The sequence below is a fragment of the Nothoprocta perdicaria genome, unplaced genomic scaffold (genome assembly GCF_003342845.1).
Source record: "Nothoprocta perdicaria isolate Ctin4 unplaced genomic scaffold, notPer1 scaffold_105, whole genome shotgun sequence".
NCBI classification, from domain to species: domain Eukaryota; kingdom Metazoa; phylum Chordata; class Aves; order Tinamiformes; family Tinamidae; genus Nothoprocta; species Nothoprocta perdicaria.
In genome coordinates, this window is record NW_020454150.1 from 1,642,170 (window position 1) to 1,649,847 (window position 7,678).

A 7,678-nucleotide genomic window follows, 5' to 3' on the forward strand; every position below is an offset into this window, starting at 1 on the left:
GCGCGCCGCCATTGGCCGGGCGGGCGGAGGGGGCGGTACCTCCGCCGCGCACGGGAGCGAGGGGCTCGCGCCCGGCCGCGCGCCCCACTTCGGGCGCGCCCCGCCCTGCGCCCCCGCCGCCATCTTTGTTGCGGGCATGGAAAGCCTCCCGCCCACCACCGCACTTGTGCTAGGAATAGTAATTAAAAATATCTTTTTTCTCGTTAAATCGAGGCAGCGCACTTGCCCACATTAAAGATGTCCAGGACGGCGGTGCCCCTCAGCCTTGGCAGGGCCATGGGCGCTACTGAAGCCCCTGAGGGCACCAGCCACCTGGGCCTGGCGCCGCCAGGACAGCTCCCTGTGTGCCACAAACACCCTCAACAACAGAGAATACATTTCCATTCTTTTTATTTATGTGCRGGATGAGACCCCAGCCCTGCCCTGGGCGACTCCCTATGAGGCTCTTTTTGCGGCTGCGGCACCAAGGCCAGCAGCGAGCGAAGGCCAAGGCGCCCCTACACCGAGCCGTGCACCGCAGCACCGCTCATGGCCAGCCCCGCGGAGCCTCCGCGTCCTCCCAAAGCCAGGCTTACTCCTTTGGSGGCTGCGGAAGCACACGTGCGGCTATCTCGCATTGGTCTATYTCTGGTGCCAACGCCGAGCCACGGGCTTGCTTGCCTTCCCACACACCAGGGCTAGTCTCRGCTTGCAGAAAGAATTGGAGTCCTTCCTCATCTACCTCCCTTCTCGTCCCAAACCACCCCCTGACAAGCGAGAAGCATCAGTAACACCAGACACATGTTTCTTCACTCCGGCTGTCTTCCAACCCATTTGTTCTTCATTTGGCTGTTAAAGTTACCCAAGCAGATTTTGGCACTTATTTAGTTAACTTACCCACACCAGAAACACTGATTCATGAMACTGATGTCAGAAAAGGCTGTTTTTGCCAAGAGTGAATCTGTTAAGTACTACTGTATCACCTCTAAGCCACAAATAATAAAATAACTTTCTTCCAGCCCTTTCATATATGAAACATTTCAACTTTGTAACTTTCTAAGGATGTGAACAGCCTCAAATCTTCTTCTATGACACGGGAATATTGCAGTCATAAAAAATTAAAGCCAGATTTTTCAAATATCTGGAAGACGCCAAAACTTRCAATGTACAAGGTACTCAAAAAACTACAGTGACTCTTGAAGATAACTCAGAGATAAAGAAATAAATCCCACCCCATGCTTTTGAATAYGCAATACCACAGATCCCCAAATCCTGACTTGGGACTTGCAATGGCTATAGCCTCCAATTACTACTGAGCACAGATTACTCCTAGTTTAGTAATTTTAATGACTTACTGAAATTGTTAAATTGCCAAACCCTTGTTTTATAACTGAAGAAAGGAAAAACTCCTAACATACAGGCAAATTTAATTATAATTATACTAGTAAAATAGCCTGATCTTGTTAGTCCCCTTACTATATTTAAGTAATAAATAAGTRATAATCCATTTTGAATGGATTTAAATTGAGAAGTAGATTCCCTCAAAGCAATTACCTGACTTGAACAGACAGACAGGAATATATGAAGGAAAACGGATATAATACATTAACATGACTTACAATTACAGTAATTTATAACATATAATAACTGCACACCATCAATATTAAGCTAAGGAATGCAAATGAAGTACCTTTTTTTCCCCCCCAATAAAATCCTAATAAAATTAAACAGCTTTTAACAAAATAGCCTGTATGATCTYGCAACAGCACATGTCATTAGCACTTTACAAACTTACAACTATTCCCAGGTGTGTGTCAAGCAATTATCTTTCTTGTACAAACACATGCCTGCAGACTCTGCTGCTATTCATCTCCCCATCACCTGCTGCTGCTGTTCTTTTTGGTCATTTGCTAGGGAACTTCCAGACTTGGAATACATAGCCGGAACAGCAGCAATCTGGAAAACCTGGGGACAGTGGTCATTTATAATATTATGGTCATTCATAGATAATGACTACCATCTACGACCATCAAGTCATGATGACTATGCCACAGATTCAACTTGCTGTCACATCAGATATGTTGTAAGGTATCCAAGTTTGCAGAGGCTCCCTGTGACATTCTGCACCTTGCCTGGGCAGAGCAGCTGAGCTGTGCTTTGACACGCAGGTTTTTGTTTTAGAAACACCATCAAGAATTACAGAATTCGTAACTTTTAACAAGTTTTACATTTCAAAAATAAGATCGGATGGGATCTACCTACATTTTCTCTTGGCTGCTTCTGTTATTATACCATAAGGAAATGATCCTTATGACCTTATCAGTTCTTTTAAATGGGAAGAACAATTACTCCTCACTGGATATCACTAAAAAGCTTGCTTTCATATACAGCTGAACTCTGCTCTTGGCTGAGAAAAACACAGGAGAATGCAAAAACTTTTAAAATATTATTTTATTGAAATAATCCACTATACATCTTACACATCTGCAACTTGTGTATCTAAGATACAGTTAGTCTAGGACTTAGCCTTGGGCTAATGCAGTATGTTCCATACGCAACGTTCAGTAGTAGTTTTCTAGATTGCAAAACAGAATCAGAAAGTTCTTCATCGATCCTCGTTTTTCACCCAATTTCTTCGATGTACTAAACATCTAAGATTAATCTTAGACAAGCGGCCGACTTCTCTCCCTCTGCAAGGCAGGAATGATCTTACCCGTAACAACCCCAGAAGACATAAAATGGGAGCAGTAAGCATAGAGTCTACAAGACCTCTTTCAGTAAGAGTATTTGTAGGTATTTGCTAATAAAATCTCCGTTGTTTTGAAACTATTTCTATAATTTTGTATATTTTCAAAAAAGTAACACTCTTCTAACAGATCCATACCAGATAAAAACACATTAGACTTTAAAATTCCATAATATATTCCTATTTCTTTTAGAGCAGCTTCACCAATCACACATTTGTAATAATTAAAAGAATCTATAAGCTCAGTGATATCATTAAGTGTTCACCATATCATAGATGTGTACTTTCCCCTCTATTGCGTTCTTCCTCTCCTGTGCTCTTATTGAAGTCAAAGAGCCTAGTCCTCGAGACAGTAAGGACTACTTGGTGCTAGTGACTGCAAAAAAAGACAGAAAGATAGAAAGCTCAAACAGGAATCCTCCACTGGGAGTGAAATCCCAAGGCAGTAAAAGCCAGCAAAGCAGYTTTGTGTCACCGTATCCTACAGGCGTGGAACAGCTTTAACTGTGGTCAGTCATTGCAAAACTGAGTACAGTTCCAGATGGAAAGGGAAAAGAAATCCCTTTGCCTTCACTGAATTGTAATAACCACAGACATCTCTCTTCTACATAAAATGCTTAGATATTTATTACATAAATAGGATTAGAAAGTAAATTGAAATTCTTTAAGAGGCAATTTATAGAAAGAGGAATAGCCTTGACAGAATGTGGTGTTCATATTGTATTGCAAGTTCAATTTACTTTTTCCAAGAAGATAAGTTTTTCCAGTATTTGCCAACATATCCTGATTAATGACCTTTTGAAAGCAATGTATTCCYAACTTCTGAAACTGGTTTTGTGAAATGTCTGTGTACAACTTCTAAGTAAGTGATCAATATCACAACCTTGAATTGCAAGCCAGATTTTGCTTCCAGCAATTCTACATCAAATATACCTCAGCAGCAATATAATACCCCAAGGTTGTACCCTACATAAAGCACACTTTAAACTAATCGATTGTGTTTGTGAATTGATTGTGTTTAACTCACTCAAGTCTCCTTCCCAAGCATCTTCCACTTCTGTTTGTATGTAAGATTAGTAGATCTGAGCAGATGATCAATTATATGCAAGTTGTTTCGTTAGATGAARCAGAAGGACTTGCACACTTCAAAAATTCAAAGGAACTTTAGGGTTCATCACCAAGGAGGCACATTTGCAGGGGGCACACATAGGACTGCGCATGTGAACAACTTCATGGACAAGGCTGGTCAGTCCCCTTGACTCCAGTGAGAACCATGCATGCCTTTTTGCAGGACCACTGCCTACTGCATGTCTAACCTGCCATCGTTTGTCCATGTCCCTTCTACCAGGTACRCTGTGGGTGACATCAGTAAATAAAGTAAGAGACAGCAGCTGTACCAGGGCAGAACAGAAATAACCTTCCCATGAGATGAGAATTCTATGAATAACCTTTCCTCTCTCTTTAGACTGAACAGTTCTCATAAATAAAGCCTGCAATTATTTTAATCAAAGGATAAGATAGAAAACATTGCAATAAACTTATCCAATCCAATAATGTGAAAGTGCAAAAGCTGCCTTCTGTGACCAATGCTCTGAGAAATTCAGCATGACTATATCAGCTGAAGACACCCATATAGCAATTTCAGAGTTACATAATTCAACAAAGGAAACAGCAAGCACATTTGGGTGACCTCAACATTCAACATTTGGATAAAATTTATGTCAACACAGTCTTAAAGGGAAACTTTTTGCTATTATGTCGTAAATACAGCCAGTTTGTAAGAGTACATTGCTAGCATCTTCAAAAGTTTTGTTTGCCTGTTTTTTAAAGGTGCCTAAATATCCATCTAAAAAGCATTCATTCATATTTTTATTTTTCTGGGAGCAAACACAAGGAGCAAGATGGTGTCAGATCTTTGTACTAGAAGGCTACACAGAATACCGACTCGGGAAAAGCTACCTGTATTTGCAGATATAGGAAACTTGCAAAGTATAAGCCATGAGGAAACAAACTGAGAGAATACAAATGGGGAGGGAGATTAAATAAAATAATAATTTAAAAAAAAAACAGAAATAATGAAAGATAATGAACTACTAAATTCTAACTGAAAGCCTTCTCACTGCTAGTTTAAAATACTCAAATATTTCTTTCATTTAAAGAAAGCTTATGAAAGGGTAGGTTAAATTAAAACTCAGCTTGCTAAAGAAAATGAAAAATGCATGAAATCAGCATTTTTTAAAGTTATCATTAAATAGCAGTCTAAAATGTAGATGTACATTTTAGAAAGACAACCTTATGTAAAAGTAATGATAAAGTACTGCTTTGGATAACAGTTACTTGCAGTGCCTGATAATTTATGCTGAAAAGGAATAGCTCTCCAGTAGTAGCAGGAAAAAAAAAAGGAATATTGCACTTTGTACTTTTAGTAAAAAGTCTTCACCAAATTCAAAGCTCACATTATCTTCACGTAGATAAACTGATTTGTTCAAACAGCCAACTACGTCACGGCCGTTCAATCAATAGCGCAGCTGCRGAGCTGCCAGAAGGCCATAGTCTAACAGAGAGGGCTTTTGACTTTGACCATGGTGGATTTCAAAACTTTGCTCGTTTCTCTTCCTTATGTGCGCAAGCGCAGTCCTCTATGGAAATGCAGGCATACTCTCATACACTTTTCTAAAGAGAAAATTCTTTCAAAGCTTTAAACGTCTGTTAACAGAATCTGGCTGCAATTTCTCACAGGCTTGTAGGATAAAAGTGAACTAAGCCTAAAAGGTCACAATGCATTAGTAACTCTCCCTTCAGGTGATTCTTCATAATGTTTCTAGTAAATTGAATCTACCACTCAGCAAAAAAACTCCGTTTGTCATTTTGCAAGCCTATTTTCCCTTCAAATAAAACACTGGACGCACGCAGTGATATTCTGTTTCCCATAGCRGACATGTGGTCAGAAATGTGAAACACGCGTTAGTGGCCTTGGCCAAAGCCCGCTGGCTTTAGTGGTGATTTGCACCCGTCAGGAAAGATGATGCAAAACCTGCCTGGCAGATTAATGCCAGTGAGAGCAACAAAGCAGCGCGGCGCTGGGAGCACAGGACTGGGTCTCAAGCTCTGTGCCCTGCTTGCTGGGTGGCAAAAAATATCTCCTATTGCTTTCCAGCAGCTCCAGCTGAGCCAGGCCGGCTTTGCCGCACTGGGAGGGAGCCTTCTCTTAATGGGGAAAGATCCTCCCTGATACCACTTGGAGAGCAACTGATGGAAAATAAAGACACACATGCACAAGGAAAGCAAAACATGGAGCTGACACTTATTGTTTATGCCAAGATACAGCTTTTGTTACAGAGCGAGATTTAACTTTTTTACTGTAACTTTTCTAATTAAGTTATTTTTACAGTAGTCACAGGGAAGATATAAGTTCATTATCATGTGGAGAGAAGAGGTCAATTAATGTTGCACCATATGAGAKCATAAGTAGGGTACAAGACCATCCTTGTTCAGTCCGCTAGACATGGTCCTCTGAAGAGATTGGACAGCCTGCAATCTAGAAGGTCTAGCTGTTGAATACAAGGAATTCTCATCTACTCTTTGTACAACAAATACAAAAAAAAAAAAAAAAAAAAAGCCATTTTTTACCTCTTTCCTAATCTGTAAATTGTTTCTGGTAACAGTACAAGCATATTCAGCTGCAGGGCTTTGCATTAACAGCAGCCCCTCGTTGCCAACACCGCGAGGTGAGGAAGCCCCGGTGCCATCCCGGTGCCTCCCGCACTCAGCGTGGGACCAGGTCCCGCGGCGGCGCCCGGCCCAACTCGTGGCCGCGTTCCAGGGGCAGCGACAGCCGCCTAGGCCAGCGCAACACCCCTCGGTGCCGGCCCTGCGGGGCGAGCCGTGCCCCACGACACCGTCACCGGGTCGGACTCGCGGCAGCTACAGCATTTCTGCCCCGATGAAACACGACTGAAGCCTAGTTTACCCTTSATACTGAAATCACCTGCAGCGGGATTAGAGCACACCGGTTGTAGCAGCGTTCCTGGTATGTTCTGTCCACCGCGGACCTCGGAGCTTACTATTTTTGGTTTAATGGGTCATTACAAGAGCCTGTTGCTTTCCATTCCGGTGCAAACATCCATTATGGTTTTAATGCAGTATCTCAGTAATGTTCTCCCATTTTTTTTATGCCTAGGCTTCAGGTAGGTAAGATAGAGTTTTCTCTGTTAAGCTGTACATTGCAAATGTACACTGCCAGGAAACACTGCAAATGTACACTGCCAGGAAACATCGCAAATCCCCAGTTTCTCGTCCTGTGTTGGCAATAGCTGTTGCTTTTTAATTACAAGCTTGCACTGCTGCATGCCATTTATTTACTTTCAGAGCTCAGTTACATTTTTCCTCCTCTGCCATTATCTGCAGCTGAGCTTGTCAACTATTATTAGACTTGAAAAGTCAGTCCGTTGCCAGAAGAACAAGCACCCTGACTTTGACAAATTTAATAGGATTAGTTCCTCCAGCAAAGACCCTCCGTACAGCAAGGGAAACTGTTCTCAACTCCATGCAACTCTTTCCCCGCGTAATTGAGTAAGATGTTAGTTACCGCCAGAGCCCTTTTCGGCATTCCCAGCCTTATGTCATTAATCCTCTTCGTATACTGAGTGCTTGGAAGCAGATCAGACACTGTACAACCATATCCACATGGAAAGGGCCCCGAGGAAACAAACCCAAAACTGCACGGACACGAGCAGCTCTGACAGCCTCGCACGCGTTGGCTTTGGCCGCGCTGCCTGCACTGGGGAACCTCGCAGCGTTTCCACGGGGGCGCTCAGGAAGGAGGGAAAAGCGAAGGGAGAAGGAGGGTCTGCGCCCCCGTGCCGCCCGTGCGCGCGGGCAGGGCGCGACGGGCGCGGCTGCCCCGGCACACGCGGGCACCGCGCTCCGCAGCCGGCACCGCCCGCGCCTCCC

At 43.0% G+C, this 7,678-nt stretch overlaps 1 protein-coding gene across 1 annotated transcript in view; it reads left to right on the plus strand.

Annotated features, from left to right (window-relative positions):
- Nucleotides 1-6,740: 6,740 nt before the first annotated feature.
- The window catches only part of AP3M1 (adaptor related protein complex 3 subunit mu 1), a 14,590-nt gene continuing 13,652 nt past the window's right edge, over nucleotides 6,741-7,678 (plus strand). The window contains exon 1 of the mRNA XM_026044203.1: nucleotides 6,741-6,755. The gene's annotated coding sequence lies outside the window, so the exon portion shown is untranslated. The remainder of the gene's footprint in view (nucleotides 6,756-7,678) is intronic.